Raw genomic sequence first — 19,036 nt, 5'->3', positions numbered from 1 at the left:
CTTACATTGACTTATGTTTTTGTTCTATATATGTCTTACAATAGTTCCTGCAAAAATGTGTACATCATATCAGGTAAAATCATTTGTAATAAAAAGTCTGACCAGTTGCATTGAAAAATGTGGCTAGTATTTTAAGATTACAATGTAAACAACTTAATGTAGCACACATCTTACATGAAAATATGAAATGAAACTACAAACAGTTACGAAAATCAAGTAGCCAAGATGTGTAAGAACCAATGGAACATTTTGGAGGCAGAGCTGAAATGAAATGGGAGCGAAAGAAAACCTCTCGACAGATCAAAACATATATTATCTTTCTTACATGCTAACTGCTTTCACAAATGATTCATAAGGATCAGACATTGACGTACAGGTAATATGTGCATATTCATGTAGTCAGCTTCTTAAGAGCCTTCTTTCTAGGGTCAAAAGCTTCTGAAAAGCCTACGATTATCTAAATTTCTCATAAGTGGCAGCTCGAGCAACAAACCAGTGGTTTAGTATAGCATCATGAAATAATAGTACCCTTCCTGAAGATACAGTCAAACAAAAAGTAGTGTACCGAACCAATGGTCCAGTCAACAGTTATAATATGTACTGCAATAACCAAGCATCATCTGCAGCAACTGGACGTTTGTGAAGGTACTTATAACTACACATGAGGAAAAAAAACTGCATGAACTCCCAGAAGGCAACATCAAATTTTACAAATTAAATACGTATAGAAATAACACAACATCAGCTCCACCATAAATATCAAATTTTACAGATTAATTTTTTAACCGGTTTTACATAATTTAATATTTATTAAACATTCATGAGAATAATATTAAAAAATAAATATGTTAGACTGGATTTGCATTTTAAAAGCAAGATGGACACACATGTTTTCAGTTTTGTTTTAAATTTTTGCTTAATCTCCATAAACTCCTTTGACAACTTCATAATAGATACCGAAATGCACTTCAATTGCTCTTCTTGTCCGTTCTTAGTGAGAGCACCATCACAATCCATAATTGAACTGTTCAGTTTTAGAAGTTTGTCATACCGCAGATCTTGCTTGGGACTCATATGGGATCTTCATGGTGATGTGTTGTTAGGCTTCACCTGGATATCACACAAAACCATTTCAACACTCTCTTGATTGGGTCTTCCCGATGCTTTTGGAACAAACACTCTTTCTCTATCGTTCCTAGCTTCTCCTTTAACTTCCAATTTTCTTTTCATTCGACAGACACATCCTTTTCCGTTTTCGAGATGATCACAGCTTTAGTGAAGAATTTTTTGCATCAAAGCATAGTGCAGCTTCACACCTGTCATCCATTGAATCATCAAGTAAATTTCTTGTAGCAGTACGGTATAGACAATACCTAACAACACTTTCAGTTTGGAGGTCCTCCTACTCTTCTTTGCTTTTCTTGATTTTCCTCAAGAGCTCGTCTTTGCATCACAAACATCTGGCAGCTGTACACTCCCCCCCCACACACAAAGCAATATATCACACACCGTGCAACAGCAGTACTAAATAAAGGGTACATCAAGGAGGAAGCATGAGCTCACCTGCCTAATGAAGACGAGAACGAGCTGAGGAGGAGGGGCGTACGTGGGCGACGTCCGCATGGTGCGATGCTTGTGGAGGAGCAGGGAGGGGCGGTCGCCACCGCATGATCTGCAACCCGTGCCGTTGTACATGGAGTCGGTGGAGGCGCCGACACGTGCGAGCGGTCTGAGAGCAGGAGGGTCGGAGAAACCCTAGGTTTGGAGAGGATTAGGTTTGGGCTTTTCTGTGGAGATTTGTTGGAACGGGAGGTCCCCAATTCGACGACGACATGGGAGTGGAGAGGAGGACTCCACTCACCGCGGCAACTATCCCGGCCCGGGTGCAAGCCCCGCCGTCGATCGTAGCGCGTGTGGTCCTGACACTGGGGAGGAGACCTGCAGGCGGACAGAAAGAGAAGAGATCGGGGAGAGGATGAGTCAAGGTGCAGCAACCTGGAGTCCTGGAGTCAGTGGAAGCAATGGGCCAAAAACCAGATAGCAGCCCAGTTAACCACAATGGGCCAAAAAAGCTACGAGAATAGCTGCCCTTTAGGACAGCCAGCCCATCTCGCGAAAAAAATCATCTTAACGAAAGATCTAACGACCAGAAATGTTTAGTACACGAAATCGGACGGTTAAAAATGTAAAATGCCTGAGGAGATTGGAATTAGGTGCAGTTTTACTGTCCTAAATTTGTTGGGGTCAACGTTTTCCTGGCGATGACATATTGAGCAGAGTTGTCCAGCCACGAGACTCTCTACAGTTTCCTGAGGGGAGACGCGGTTTCTACTACACCTACTACGCGACTTGAAAGTAAAGATTTACTTCCTCTTACCGGTTCAAGGTACCGCAAATCAACCACGATTAAACTCCTGGAAGGCAGAAACTTCCTTGGTCATGCCGAATTTTCCGATGGCAATGACGCAAACAGGTTATTGGTTTGGGCTCTACCGGTGGGATGCGCATGACTATCTAATATTTAGAGGAACATGAAGTGATCCTTGATTTGCATAGCAGGCACTAGTCTTGGTGGGTTGGCCAAAATGTTGCGGTTGAAAATTCGTAATATCTTACAAAATTGTCCGGGTTTGTGCCCAGGGTTTCTCCGATAATTCCTCGAAGCGCAACATGGGTTCAAAATGGATGTGGAATGAGTATACAACATAAGGGGTGCTCGTGATGGTCAAGGGTGTGGCCTCATACATAGTGCCTAGTTTATGGACACAAAACTTGGCACCTGTCTACCTATGGTACCGTCTCTGTTTTCTAGGGTGGTCGTGGTTAGGGTCTCGGGTAATATTTTTTATTTACTTTCAAAGTGATGAATCATTATGGACGCTGGTTAGGGGCTTTCGTGGTCACGCCGCAAAAACATATTAGTTGTGGGCAAGTTTTATTTTAAAAAATGTTCCTAATAAAATTGTAAATGGAATAAGGGGATTGGATGAAAATATTCAAGACCAAATTTACTTTCCAAAAATATATACGTGGAGGGAAGAATTATTGAAAAGAAGGTTCTAAATCAGTGATAGGCCAAAAAATAATAAAAAGTTTTGTTCCTTGCCAAATTTTAATTTGATAAAAAATAACATTAAATTTTTGGGGAGTTACAATGGTGGTCCACATTATATATTTGATTGGGATGAGGGACGTGATGGTTACCAACATCTCATTAGGGAGGGTGCTGATGAAGTCCACGCTCGGCGGAGGCTCTAGCGGTTCTGCCTCGACCCACTGCTACTTGTAAACCGCGTAGGGATTTCCCCCGAAGAGAGGTAGAGATGCAACACAGTAAAGATAAGTATTTCCCTCAATGAGAGCCAAGGTTATCGAACCAAGAGGAGGACCACACATTACCCGTCTTGGCACCTACACACAGAAGAGCACACACTTGCACCAACGCGGGCAAGAGGGTTGTCAATCCCCTTGGACAAGCTACTCGCAAGCGATAAGTAGTGATAGTTAGATAAAATAATATATTAAATATAAAAAGTAAAGACAAATAATAAAAGTTATCAAGGTATTTTTGTATTTTAGTAATATGTTTTTGAAGACCCGGGGGCCATAGTTTTTGCTAGACGCTTCTGTCTCATAGAAATTATACGATGGGTAAACAAATTACAATTGGGCAATTAATAGACAATGCACAGTTATGCAATATTTATTGATGGAAATGATCACACATATAGGAATCACATCCATAAGCAAGTAGATCGACGCTTGCTTGCATCTACTACTATTACTCTGCTCATCGACCGCTATCCACCATGCATCTAGAGTATTAAGTAAAATGGAGTAATGCTTTAAGCAAGATGCCATGATGTAGACAAAGTAATACCAACTAATATGAATAAACCCCGTCATTTTATCCTTAATGCAATTAATACAAAGACATGTCGTGTCCCTTTCTGTCACTAGGATTGAGCACCGCAACATTGAACCAATTACAATGCACCACTCCCGCTAAAGATAAATCTATCTAGTTGGCCAAACCAAACCAATAGGTGAGAGAGAAATATGTAGCTATCATAATCATGCTAGAATAAAAAACCTTAAGGAAGGGTATACCAATACCAAGTTTTTTTCACCCGAGAGTTAACGCGAGGAGGCGAAAAACTTCATCCATCGCCTCAAAGTGGGTGCCCAATGGGTTACCTCGCATGTGGAAAATAATAAAGCGTCTCATGATCATTTCAAGGACATTTTCAGTGGAGGTCACAGAAGGACAAATAATTCAACTCGGATGCTCTTCATTTTGTGGATTGTAATATCTCTAGCCTGGTTGATAATTTCAGTGAGGTCCACGTGCTTTCGGCCATCTCCCAGTTAGCGGATGACAAGGCCCGAGGCTCAGATGGTTTCACGAGCTTGTTCTTCAAATCCTGTTGGGAAACAATTAAAGTGGACAAGATGAGCGTGATCAACTCCTTATCAAACTTGCATGGTGCCAACTTACATTGGCTTGATTCAGTGAATATTGTGTTACTGCCTAAGAAGGATGGGGCAGAAAATATCTCACATTTTCACCCAATAAGTCTAATTCATACCTTTGCCAAGATCGTTGCTTGGACCATGGCCAATATTCTTGCCCGTTTCATGAACGACTCGGTAACCAAGACTCAAAGTGTTTTCATCTATACTAGAGGTATTCACGACAATTTCATGTTTGTTCATGGCTGTCAAACGGCTCCACCACACATAAACATCGGCCCTTCTACTTAAGCTAGATATTAAAAAAGCTTTTGACTCGGTGCGTTGGGACTTGATACTTGTGATCTGCGTTGGGTTTTCCATGCCAGGTTATCGCAGCACAATGTGGGTAAGTATTTCCCTCAATTATAAAACCAAGGTTCATTGAACCAATAGGAATATCAGCCACAACTGTGTTGAGCACCTGCACACAAAAGAACAAACAACTGGCACCCAACGTGGGAAAGAGGGTCGTCAATCCTCTTGTCTTGTTATTTGCAAGCAAGTGAGGTCTGTAGATAGGTGTAGATATCAAGATAAAATAAAAATAAGTAAATGGAACCAAGGTATTGAAGGTTTTATCAATACTTTGTGAATAGACCCCGGGGCCATAGTTTTCCCTAATGGCATCTCTCATGAAAAATAGAATACCGCGGGTAAATAAATTACCTTTGGGCAATTGACAGAAAAGTGGATAGTTATGCAGTATTCACGGCAATGATCATGTGAATATAGGCATCACGTCCACAAACAAATAAGCCGACTCCTGCATGCACCTATTACTATTACTCCACTCATCGACCGCTATCCAGCATGCATCTAAAGTTATAAGAAAAATGTACGAACGCATGGAGAATAATGACATGATGTACACAAAGTAAACTCAAGCAATATGAATAAACCCCATCATTTTATCCTTAGCAGCAGCAACAAAAAGGTGCAGCTTGTCCCCTTCTGTCACTGGGATATAGAAATTCGCCAGGTTGAACCTACCACAACTCACCTCTCCCACCGAAAAAATATCGATCTAGTTGGACAAACTATGTCAATAGATCGAAGAGAATTACAAAGCTATGATAATCATGCACATAAGAATCATATAAATATTTAGAGGAGACTCAAAATGTTTATCGTGAATAATCTGAAAATAAAAACCCAAAATTCATCGGATACCAGCAAACGTACCGCACAAAAGGAATTACATCATATGGATCAAAGCAAAGATGCGATGATCATTATATTGAAGATCAAAGAGAGAGAGATTGCCATCTAGATACTCGCTATGGACCCTAGGTCTATGGTGAACTACTCACACATCATTGTGAGGGCCGCAACATCGATGAAGAGGCCCTCCATGATCGCCCCCTTCGGCAGGGCAGCTGAACGGAGCTTGAGATGGCCTCCCATGGGAACAAAGACTTGTGGCGGCATAAAAAGTATTCGGGACCCCCTCTTGAGGTTTTTAGGCTAGATGAGAATTTATAAGCTAGAGAACATATTCGGGAGGGCCACGAGAAAGGCACAAGCTATCAGGGCGCCCCCAAGCTGCGCCCTGTTGGCTTGTGGGCCCCTCGTTAGGCCTTCAGCCTTCTTCTGATGCTCGTTGTCTTCTTTTGGTCCAAAAAAGTCACCAAAAAGTTTCAGGGGAATTGGAGTTTGTTTGGTATGGCAAACCTGAAAAGTGAAAAACACGCAGAAAACATCAACTCGTAGTGGGCAGTGGGTCTATAGGTTAGTGCTAAAAAATAATATAAATTAGTAAATAAATACCCCAAAACTATTCTGGAATGATAATATATCAGCATGGAACAAACAAAAATTATAGATACGTTGGAGACGTATCAAGCATCCCCAAGCTTAATTCCTGCTCGTCCTCGAGTAGGTAAATGATAAAAACAATATTTTTGATGTGACATGTTATCCATGATGTAACCTTATGCATGTATGCTCATTGAGAAACGATGAATTAACAAATATTAAACAACAATACTTATCGGTATAAGCAACAAATCATTAATATTTTCAAAGTATACTCTCCTCAAAGATTGTTTTACCCCTATCAATATTTATTATATTAGCAAGGAATGGCTCCATATTCACCACATTAATAAAAATGTCAAGCACCATGGTGTCCAAGTCACGCAATTGTACCATACTTTTTCAGTATGCAACAACTTTTTATTCTTCACGCAATACATGAGCGTGAACCATTGGACATAGCATAAAGGAGGAATAGAATATGGTGGTAGGTTTCAAAGGAGTAAAAGTGGAGAAGATAGTCTCACATCAACTAGGAGTACCAATGAGCTATGGAGATGCCTGTCAATAGATATTGATCCGATGAGTAAAGATTGTCATGCAAATGATTTACAAGAGCTATAAGTGTATGAAAGCTCCACTGAAGCTAAGTGGGGTGTGCATCCAACTTGCTTGCTCATGAATAGCTCAATCATTTGAGCAAGCCTGTCAACGGAATATACAAGAGAAGTTTACAAAAAAGTGATTCCCACTAGCATATGAATGATATACCATGAGACTCTCTATATGAAGAACAAGGTGCCAGTTTGAGGCACAAGTGTGGTAAAGGATAGTAGCAAAGTCCATTCTGTATTTTTATATCATTCATTTTTTATTTTATTATGGTGGGCCCATTTGGCCGCCCCCATTTTTATTTCCTCACTGGTATAATGCTCTTATAATGATGATCATCACACTCAATATGGAAACTGGTAGGATGATATGACTATGTATGAATGCCTTTGGCAGTGTACCAGGATGTGCAAAGATCTAGTGTGACATGTATCAAAAATATGATGAATGGTGGCTATGCCACAAATATTATGTCACCTCTATATGATCATGCAAAGCATTATGATGACGAACGAACTAGTCATGTGAAGTGACTATTGCATTTGCATGGCAATATATCTCAAAATGGTTATGGAAATGCCATTATAGGTAGGTATGGTGGATGTTTTGAGGAGGGTATAAATAGGTTTATTTGCATCAAAGCGTATCATGTCATGGGGTTTGGATGCACCAGCGAAAGTTGCACCGATCCTAAAGGTGAGAACGGGCCATGCACGATACCAAAGAGGCTAGAAAATATGAGGAGGTGAGATTGTGTATGTCCATGGTGTCACATTAGTCATGAAGAACTCATGTACTTATTGAAATATTTTTATCCCAAATGAAAGTACTACTCGCATGCCCCGAGGGAGAGGGTTGGTAGGAATTAACCATCGCACGACTCCGACACAAAACAACACTAGGATTTCAACAAGGAATAGAAATGCTCACACATCATCACCATGCCTTTTAAAGTTTTTGGAGGAACAGGAAGTTTAACATATCTTAATATTGACACTTATCTGAATTAATAATAATGCACTCACACCTTTTTCATATCACCATATCAATATCATTAACCCACATTTTCTCTATATGTGCTATATGATGGTTTTAATTATCAATCATTGAATACCCATTATTTTTTACCTAGTCTTATGTAGCATGCAAATTACCATCTCTATTTGTCAAGATTTCAAACAAATATAAGTGAAGAATGATAGCATAATATTTATATAAAATCTACACACCACCGTGCTCAAAAAGATATAAGTCAACTACTAGAGCAACTGCTAAGCTCAAAGGATATAAGTGAAGTACATAGAGTATTCTAACAAATTGTCATGATATGGTATATCTCTCAAATAGGTGAGTACAGCAAACAATGATTGTGGCAAACTGAAAGTAAATTCAATCAAAAGAAAATGGCGCTCCAAGCAAAAGTGGTACCATGTGATTAATAAAAATATAGCTCCAAGTAACATACCGATGGATTGAGACGAAAAAGGGGGGATGCCTTCCGGGGCATCCCCAAGCTTAGACGCTTGAGTCTTCCTATACTATTACCTTGGGGTGCCTTGGGAATCAACAAGCTTATGCTTTTTCTGCTCCTCAATCCTTTGTCCATCGGGATAGTACCCAAAACTGGAAAACTTCAATCAGATAAAACTCAACAAAACTTCGCGAGATCCATTAGTATAAACAACATATCAAATACTTTCAGGAGTTGTTATAAGTTGATTCTTATTTTATTTTAGAAAAGGGTATTGTTCCTAAATCCACCATGTATTATACTCCCTGATAAAATCCATAGCATCGTTAAAACAAGCAAACTACGCAAGCAAAAATAGAATCTGACTGAAACAGAATGGTATGTATTAATTTGTAATGAAAAATTCTGAAAAATTAGGAATAACTGAAGAATTTGTACAAAAATACCGTGTAAAAAATTCATCTTAAATATACGTTACAATAAAATCAGAGAAATTCTTCACTGGACGTCAAAGTTTTTGTTTTTGCACCGTATCAATTCTACTCATTATTTAAATCATCTGAAAGGCTTCACTTAGCACACAAACTAATTAAACACATAGAATATAATCATTATAGAGCCAATAAATTTTTTATCACAAACTAATAGAAGTAAAAAAGTTAAAATAGAGATAACTATTGGGTTGCCTCCCAACAAGCTTTATTGTTCTACGCCCCTAGCTAGCCATATTGCATAGTTTCAAGTGTTGTCATCTTTGTCATCAAGCTCCGTAATATCACAACCATGGATAATAGGAACATGATGAGGCTTGAGAATAGGATCCTTTATCAGGTTTATGAAGTTGGGGTGAACAGTAAGCGTTTTCATATCTTCATTTCTTTTGGTCGGAGTTGTACTAATGGTCTTAGGAATGTATATTGACTTGGGACTTTTGTTTCGAGAAGTACTATCATTAGTTTTATATGGGTGAAAGTGGAACCCACTTTGTCAATCACCTCCTCCACTTTATCAATTCTACTCGAACCTTGTTCTACCCTCTCATCAACAATAGTATCCTTTTCCTTACGGTCTTCAAAGTCATTCCTACACGTGACCCAAGTTGAGTGATATGGTGGTGCAGTTTTTTATATAACTCCTCAACTATTTCATAAGTAATCATTTTTATTTCAATAGCATCAAACCTTTGCATAAAATTCTCCATGGTTAAATTTGTTTCATTAAAGATAATGGGTGGTGTTCCAACAAGATTTTCAATGGCATTATAGGCATCCAAAGTGTGACACATTAAGAAGTTCCCACCGGTGATGGTGTCAAGGACAAACCTATACGAAGTTGTCACACCAACATAAAAATTATGAAGCAAGGTAGTAATGGATATATTATTAGTTGCTTTGTTTTGAGCATAGAAAATCCTATGCCATGCATCTTTAAAACTTTATCCCCCTTTGTTTAAAATTGATAACATCATTATTGACAGTAACGCGAACGAAGGAAGAACTAGACATGACTTCAAACAAGAAGACTAGTAACAATAAAAGACAAATATTTTTGTATTTTTATTTTTGTTATGAGACAAACTAAATATAACAACAAATAAAATGAGGAACAAGTGAATGAAAGTTACTGTGGAGTTACTTGGTAGTTGGTGATGATATTCACCGGCAACGACGCTAGAAATACTTCCTGATACTTGTGATCTGTGTTGAATTTTCTGCGAAAAGGAATGGATTATCGCAACACAACATGGGTAAGTATCTCCATCGGTTATGAAACCAAGGTTTATTGAACCAATAGTAATATCAACCACAACCGTCTTCAACAACCGCACACAAAAAACAAACAACTAGCAACCAATGTAGGAAAGAGTGTTGTCAATCCTCCTGTCTTGTTATTTGCAAGCAAGTGAGGTGTGTAGATAATTGTAGATATCAAGATAAAATAAATATACGTAAATGGAATCAAGGTATTGAAGGTTTTATCAATATGTTGTGAATATACCCGGGGGTATAGTTTCCCTAATGGCATCTCTCATGAAAAATAGCATACGTTGGTAAACAAATTACTCTTGGCCAACTCACAGAAAAGTGGATCGTTATGCGGTATTCACATCAATGATCATGTGTATATAGGTATCACGTCCATTAACAAATAGGCCAACTCCGGCCTGCACCTATTACTATTACTCCACTCATCGACCACTATCCAACATGCATCTAAAGTATTAACTAAAACAAAGTAATGCATGGAGAACAATGACATGATCTAGACAAAGTAAACTCAAGAGATATGAATAAACCCCATTGTTTTATCCTTAGTAGCAGCAACACAAAGGCGCATCTTGTCCCCTGCTATCACTGGGATATAAAAATTCGCCAGGTTGAACCGACCACAATGCACCTTTCTCACCGAAGAAATATCGATCTAGTTGGCCAAACTATTTGAATAGATCGAGGAGAATTACGAAGCTATCATAACCATGCACATAACAATCATATAAGTATTCATAGGAGACTCAAAAACTTAACATGAATAATCTAAACATAAACCCAAAATTCATCAGATCCAACAAATCCACTGCACAAAAGGAATTACATCATATGGATCAAAGCGAAGATGCGATGATCATTGTATTGAAGATCAAAGAGAGAGAGATTGCAATCTAGGATTGGCTATGGACCCGTAGGTCTATGGTGAACTACTCACACATCATCGTGAGGGCAGAAAGGTTGATGAAGAGACCCTCCCACCACTAGAATTCAGTTTTTTGCTGTCTGCCAAATCTTTGTTGTCTGCTGGCTGAGGGCAAAGAGTGTCTTTGTCATCAGCTCCCACAAAGCCGATGGCAAAGAACTGGCTGATGGCAAAGAATGTCTTTGCCATCAGTCAATTCTTTGCCGTCAGACGCAGACGGCAAAGATGAGGACAACTGATGGCAAAGCTGTGGACTGGGCCCTCCTGGCCGAGGTAATATTAGGTCAAACTACAGTGGTTTCTTTGCCGTCTGCTGGCGGACGACAAAGAGTCCGGGGGCAGATGACAAAGAGTCTAGACCCTTTGCCGTCCGCGAGCACACGACAAAGCTTCCGAATTTACTAACGGCATCCCGATCCACCCCAACCCTCTCTCTCTCTCTCTCTCAAACAGCCACTCTCCTCCCCTCCTCTCCCCCGGCGCCCCTGGCGCCACCCCGGTGCCCCACAGCCCCGCCGCTGCCGCCGCACCGCCCCGCCGCTGCCCCGGTGCCCCATAGCCCCCCGCCCCTGGCGTCGCCCCACAGCCCCAACACCGCCGGTGCCGCCCCGCCGCCCCTGCCGATGAGCCCCCACACCCCCACCCCCTTGGGAAATTAACTTGTTGTTATTTAGTTTTTTGGAGGAACAAGAAGAAGAGGACGAGGAGGAGGAGAAGAGGAGAAGAAGAGGAGGAGGAGGAGGAGAAGAAGAAGAATAAGAAGAAGAGGAGGAGAAGAAAAAAATAAGAAGGAGAAGAAGAATAAGAAGAAGAAGAGGAGAAGAAAAAATAAGAAGGAGAAGAAGAAAAGAAGAAGATAAGAAGAAAAGTATAAGAAGGAGAAGAAGAGAAAAAAGAAGAATAAGTAGAAGAAGAAGATAAAGAAAAATAGAAATAGAAATAAGAGGAAGAAGAAGAAGAAGAGGAGGAAGAAGAGGAAAAGAGGAGGAGGAGGAGGAGGAGGAGGAGAAGAAGAAGAAGAAGTGGAGAAGAAAGAGGAAAAATGAAAAGAAGAAGAGAAGAAGAAGGAGAAGGAGGAGGAGGAGAAGGAGACCTCCTTCTCCTTCTTCTCTCCTCCTTCTTATTTTTTAGCTTGTTCAGCTAATTATCCTCCAAAATGACATAATAAGCTCAAAATGGCATAAATACCTTGGTTAGCTCATGAATATTATATTCTTAGCTTGTTTTCCTCTAAAATGACATAATTAGCATAATTTTGTTGATCGGGTGGATTTACATGTGACAGTTGTCTCGTTGCTGTGAGGTTTGCTGTGCGAAGATCTCCCCGTGCGTTGTACGAGCTCCGCCCCTGCATTCATGGGTCAATACAAATGTCATCTCCTCCTCGCCCCTTCATTTAGTGGGTCGGTTTTCGGATGAAACTTGCAAGATTTAGGTAATTAAATTAATTTATTAGTATGCGTGACCAGTATGCGTGACCAGTATGTGTATCCCGTTCGAAAGGGTTACAGTTATAAATATGCATGCATTTGCTTATATTTATAACCGTGATTCTTTCAAATTGTCCAACGTTATCCATGGACAGCCCGAGTATGTGTAGATTGGGTTCGTTTTCCCATATGCTTTGTTCCGGATCCGATGCATAATTTCGTCTGTGCCTCCCTGTTGTTCTCCGGATACACATCCTCTCTGTTTATTGCGGAGACGTGTATCAAGAACAACGGGAGGTGCTGCCAGAAATTTTGCGTTGGATCCGGAGCACTGCATGGGAAAACCAACCCAATCTACACATACTCGGGTGGGATTAGGACCTATCTTTACCTATTAGCGTGTAGGTTGCATGGACGTAATAAAAATGGCAAACTTGATCAATTGATGAATATATATGCTAAATTACATATAAATATATTTATTGTGTCTTTAGTAGCTAGACAAGAAGGAGAAGGAGGAGTAGGAGAAGAAGGAGGAGAAGGAGCCTTCTCCTTCTTCTTCTTCTTCTTCTTCTTCTTCTCCTTCTTGTTGATTTCTTCTTCCTCTTCTCCTTCTCCTCTTTCTTCTCCTCTTCCTTATTCTCCTTAACTTATTTTCCCCAACAATGCTCCAAAATGACCTATTTTACCCAAGTTAGCTCCAAAAGGACCTATAGTTAGCTAGACTTCCACCTAAATGACATAATTAGCTTAGTTAGCTCCAAAATGGCCTATTTAAAAAATATTTCCTATACTTAGCTAAGTTCTCTCCTAAATGACATAATAAGGCTTACGTAGATCCAAGATGACATATCCCCCCTAACTTAGGTATTAAATGGCCTATAATTAGCTTAGCTAGCTCCAAAATGGCTTAATAAGCATAGTTTGCTCCGAAATGACCTATTTTACCCAAGTTAGGTCCGAAAGGACCTATAGTTATCTAGGCATCCACCTAAATGACATAATTAGATTAGTTAGGTCCAAAATGGCCTATTTAATAAAAAATGACCTATACTTATGTGACATCCCCGTATTAGGCTACAGTAATCTCGGTAATTGAACTACAGTAAACCTATGCAAAGGATGCCATGTCATCGTGACTCTATTGTTGATCTCGTGTTAGTCGAAAAACCAAGTCAAGTTTGAAATTTAAAAATAAAGTCGAACGAGAAACATTTTGTGATGTTAAGTAAAAATGTCGGAGAGTTATTGAAATTCCCTAATAAGTTGTAAAAGTGAATCGGACACTTTTAATAATATTAAAAGTCCTAGATAATTAGAACATAAAGTGTTTAAAAAATGAAAAGGGAATATGTAAAAAAAGATTAAATTCAATCAATATATTAAAAAACGAAAAAGGGAAAAGCCCCTCCCCAACTGGGCCAAGTTGGCCTAGCCGGCCAGGCTCCCATGCAACCCTAGCGAACCCCCTCCCCATCCCCTCGCTCCCCCTGGCCGCCGCCAGGTTCCCCTCCTCTCTCGACTCATCCCCCCCACCAAACAGTCCCACCAACCCCCCTTAATCCCCCCCACCGACGCAGCCCCCCACCTACCGCTAACCCCCCTCGGCCTCTACCTCTCCCGAACCACACTCCCCACCGAGACCCGCTCTCTCTCGGCCACCCCTGCGCTCTCCCAGATCGGTGCACTCCCTCCCGTCGGCCACCAACCCCTGAGGGCTCCCTCTCCTCGGCCACTCCCTACCCACGGTAACTCCCCACGGCAGCCCCTCCCTCGATCTCCCACCGAGACCGAGCCCCATCTCCCCTGCCTCCACCTCGCCCCGTGTGTCACCCACCCCGGCCGGAGCCCGAGCACCAACCGGCGACCCGTCCCTCCCGCTCGATCTAGGAGGGATCGAGCAGGGAGGTCTCCCTCTCCCCGCTGGCCCCTCCACCGGGGCACCTCACGTGGCCCTCCGGCGACCCTCACCGGCATCATCCTCACCACAACCGCGCCACCACCGTCACCGCCTCGTCCTCCTCCTCGCCGTCTACTCAACCTCCCGAGAACTCTGGATTCACCGGGCCCTCTCGTCAACATCGGTGAGCCCCTGTTCGGGCTCCTCCCACCGTCTCCTTCCTCACGCCGCCCCGGTTCCATTCTGGCAAACGGCACTCCGTTCCGACGTCGTTAGGATTGAGTAGGTGATGAGAGAGATGTATCTCTCTCTGTTGAGTCTTTGTTGTTGTTAACACATAAAGTTAGGATATGAGATGAGAAAAAGAAAAATGAATAAAAAGACGTATGTATGTATGTATTAGATGCCGTACGTATTTTGTATGTATGAGATGCACATATGTATGTATTTATGTATGTAGTTATGTGGAGAATACGTGTATGTAGGAAAAATGTGTATGAGGCCTATGCCACTTACCGGTGGGGCCAATTCACCCCGCAGTCTATGACACGGAGGCCCCACACCTTCTTTTAAAGAAAAGTGAAAATGAAAATATAAAAATAAAAATAATGTTTTTATTAAATAAGTAAGTAGATATATTAATAAATTAATTAGTTAATAAAATAATTGGGTAGTTAGAATAATTAGAGTCTGACACGTGGGTCCCCCACTAAATTAATCTTATTAATTACTATTTAATCTTAATTAAAAACTTGTGTCTATGACGCTTGGGACCCACTAGTCAGTTGACCAGTCAACTGTTGATGTCAGTGTGACATCATGCTGATGTCATAATAGCATTTAATTAAATTAATTAAATCTGTTTTTAATTCCTAATTATTGAATAAAACTTTAAAAATTAATATAAAATAATCCGTAAGTCAGATCAAAATAATTTCAACATGAAAGTTGATCAACGGAATGAGATGAACCCGGATACACGGTCCATTCGTCTCTCACGCGTCTCTAGCATAGCAAACGTGGAACATTTCCATCATTTCCCGTCTCACCGGTAGTAGCGAGAGATCCGGGAAAATATCGGCAGATATTCTTCCGACCCGTCTATGATGGATGTTGCTGCGTTAGCTCATGTCTAGCCTGCATCTTGGCATATCATGCATTGTGTTGCACCGTTGCTATTATTTATTGTTTCTTCCCCCTCTTCTTACCGGTAGACCCCAAGACTGACGCTGCTGCCGGGTACATCTACGACCTTGCCGATCAGTCCTTTGCCACAGAGCAGCAAGGCAAGCAAACCCCCTTGATCATTCCTATATCGCCTATGTCTTTCTTCCTACTTCTTGCATTAGTGTTTTCCTTCTGTTGTAGTTAGCTCCTACATGTGATGCATAGCCTATTTTTGATGAACTGCTGCTTTCAGCAATGTACCTTTAATCTACTTAGTATAGGTGGAGCAGTCATCTCCTCTGACCCCGTAGTCCAGTTGCCCCGCTTGTTTTCAAATCTCGATCCCTGATCGACGAGCCAGACCCGACACAACACATACACCCCATTAGTTGTACAACGCTATAGAGATACTATCAGGTACCGAGGGTGACACCTCACTAAGTACTCCTGATGATATCTATGTAGTATAGCTAGTCGGTCGTGGTTATCGAGGGTGATTCCGCTTTCACCATTCCCGATGATGCCTCTGTCGTGCAACCCCTCAAGTGTGGGACCCCCGAGGGTGATTCCTCTAAGCCCACCTTGACGGATACATCGTTCGGAATCCAACGAGGGTGATACCTCCGATTCCCCTCGATGTTACTACCACACAGTTACTCCACGATGTTACTGGAATCATTGGTGATTAGTTGTTAAGTCGGGTGGATTCCCGCGAGATTGTGTCGATAGCCTATTTAAGATGATAATGGATTTGGGTATTTGATCTTGGTTGGTCGGAGACCTTTTCGCACTAACCGTCTGCGTGGGAAGAATTATGGGTACTCGACGTCGCGGTATCAGCCGAAGCTCTCCAGACGTCAGCGATGTAGCGGCGCGCGCCTGAGTGGTTCCGAGATGCATCGCGCTTGTGATTAAGGGGCGCTCGGACTGACGTCGGCCGCCCTCCCATCGTGCAGGAGCGTGGAGGGGAACTGGGCCCATGAACCCTTTGCGCTTAGGATTTAGACCGGCGTGCTGGCCTCTCTGCTGAGCTTAGGTGGGGCTGCGACGTGTCGATAGTCCGAGGCCGGACAGGACCCAGAAAAGTGTGTCCGGCCAGAGTGTTATCGAGCGCGTCGGGACATGTGGCGCACCCCTGCAGGGATGAAAATTAACTATTTGAATAGCTGTGTCCAGGGTTACAGGACGACTTGGAGTTGTGCCCTGATCTTGTACAACTACAATTGTTACTTAACTGGATCTTTAGTTGCCTCGGGATTGCTTCCTTGCAGGGAGTCGAGGGAGGATCTCTGGGCGTGACCTCACTTTAATATTGCTGCAACAATATGACTATTAATGTGTTACACGTGTTCTACTCTCGTCCATTGCTGCAAGACCCTGAAGATACTAGTCTTCGATAGGACTAGGTTTTTTTCTCTCTCCCTTTTCTCGCATTGCTGCAGTCAGTCCACATATAACCTCCCTTCTTTGATACTGATGCATATTTAGAAAAGTTCTGATGTAAGACTTGCGAGTACTTTGGATGAGTACTCACCGCTGCTTTGCTCCCCCATTGTTCCCTTGATCCGTTGCTGCGACCAGATGATGGAGCCCAGGAGATGGAGTTTTCCTGCCGACGCCTGTCGCCCCGATGGAGTCTTCTTTGTGGAGGTCGCAGAAGATAGGAGTAGTTTAGGGGGTTCCCACGCTGGAGGCCTCGCCTCATTCGATCATGTTTCTTTTGTGCTAGCCTTCTGTAAGGCACCCCATGTTTTATGTCTGTACTCAGATATGGTTGCTTCCGCTGACTCGTGTGTTTATCGAGCTTCTGTATTCTAGCCCTCGAGGCCCCTGGCTTGTAATATGAAGCTGATATTGTTTTATTTGTGTCTAGAGTTGTGTTGTGATATTTTCCCGTGAATCCTTGGGTTTGATCGTACGCATTTGCGTGTATGATTAGCGTATGATTAAACCGAGGGCGTCACAACTTAGCTAAGTTCTCTCCTATTTTACCCAAGTTAGCTCCAAAAAGACATAATTACATAATTTAGCTCCATCAAGAGGAGAAGAGGAGAAGAAATAGGAAAAATGAAAAGAAGGAAGAAGAAGAAGAAGAGAAGAAGAAGGAGAAGGAGGAGTAGGAGAAGAAGGAGGAGAAGGAGCCTTCTCCTTCTCCTCATTCTCCTCCTTCTCCCCCTTTCCTTCTTCTTCTTCATCTTCTTCTCCTTCTTCTTGATTTCTGCTTCTTCTTCTCCTTCTGATCTTTCTTATTCTCCTTAACTTATTTTCCCCAACAATGCTCCGAAATGACCTATTTTACCCAAGTTAGCTCCCGAAGGACCTATAGTTAGCTAGGCTTCCACCTAAATGACATAATTAGCTTAGTTAACTCCAAAATGGTCTATTTAATAAAAATGACCTATACTTAGCTAATTCTCTCCTAAATGACATAATAAGGCTTACATAGCTCCAAGATGACCTATTCCCCCCTAACCTAGGTATTAAATGGCCAATAATTAGCTTAGCTAGCTTTAAAATGGCTTAATAAGCATAGTTTGCTCCGAAATGACCTATTTTACCCAAGTTAGCTCCGAAAGGACCTACAGTTAGCTAGGCTTCCACCTAAATGACATAATTAGCTTAGTTATCTCCAAAAAGGCCACTTAGATAAAAAATGACATATACTTAGCTAAGTTCTCTCCTATTTTACCCAAGTTAGCTCCGAAAGGACCTATACTTAGATAATTTAGCTCTAAGAAGAGGAGAAGAGGAGAAGAAATAGGAAAAATGAAAAGAAGGAAGAAGAAGAAGAAGAAGAAGAGAAGAAGAAGGAGAAGGGGGAGTAGGAGAAGAAGGAGGATAAGAAGTAGAAGGAGGAGAAGACCTTCTCCTCCTTCTCCATCTTCTCCTTCTTCTTCTCCTTCTTCTTGATTTCTACTTCTTCTTCTCCTCCTCCTCTTTCTTCTCCTCTTTCTTATTCTCCTTACCTTATTTTCCACAACAATGACATAACTAGCCCATATTGCTCCAACAAGACATTATAAGCTCAAAATGGCATAAGAACCTCGGTTAGCTCATTAATATTATATATTTAGCTTGTTTTCCTCTATAATGACATAATTAGCCCATTTAGCTCCAAAAAGACATAGTTAGCTAATTTAGCTCCAAGAAGAGGAGAAATGAAAAGTAAGAAGAAAAATAAGAAGAGGAAAAGAGGAGAAGGAGAAGGAGAAGAAGAAGGGGGAGAAGAAGAAGAGAAGAAGGAGAAGGAGGAGAAGAAGGAGAAGGAGCCCTCCTTCTCCTTCTTCTTCTCTCCTCCTTCTTCTCATCCTTCTTCTCCTCCTTCTTATCCTCTTCCCCTCGTCCTTCTCCTTCTCCTTCTCCTCCTCCTCCTCCTCCTCCTTATTCTTATTTTCCTTCCACTTCTTCTCTTCTTGCTTCTTCTCTTTCTTATTCAATTTAGCTTATTTGTCATATATATATTGTTGTTCTTCTTCTTCTGACTTTCTTATTCCC

Source organism: Hordeum vulgare, chromosome 2H (genome assembly GCF_904849725.1).
Source record: "Hordeum vulgare subsp. vulgare chromosome 2H, MorexV3_pseudomolecules_assembly, whole genome shotgun sequence".
Lineage (NCBI taxonomy): Eukaryota > Viridiplantae > Streptophyta > Magnoliopsida > Poales > Poaceae > Hordeum > Hordeum vulgare.
This window is presented reverse-complemented; position numbering follows the sequence as displayed.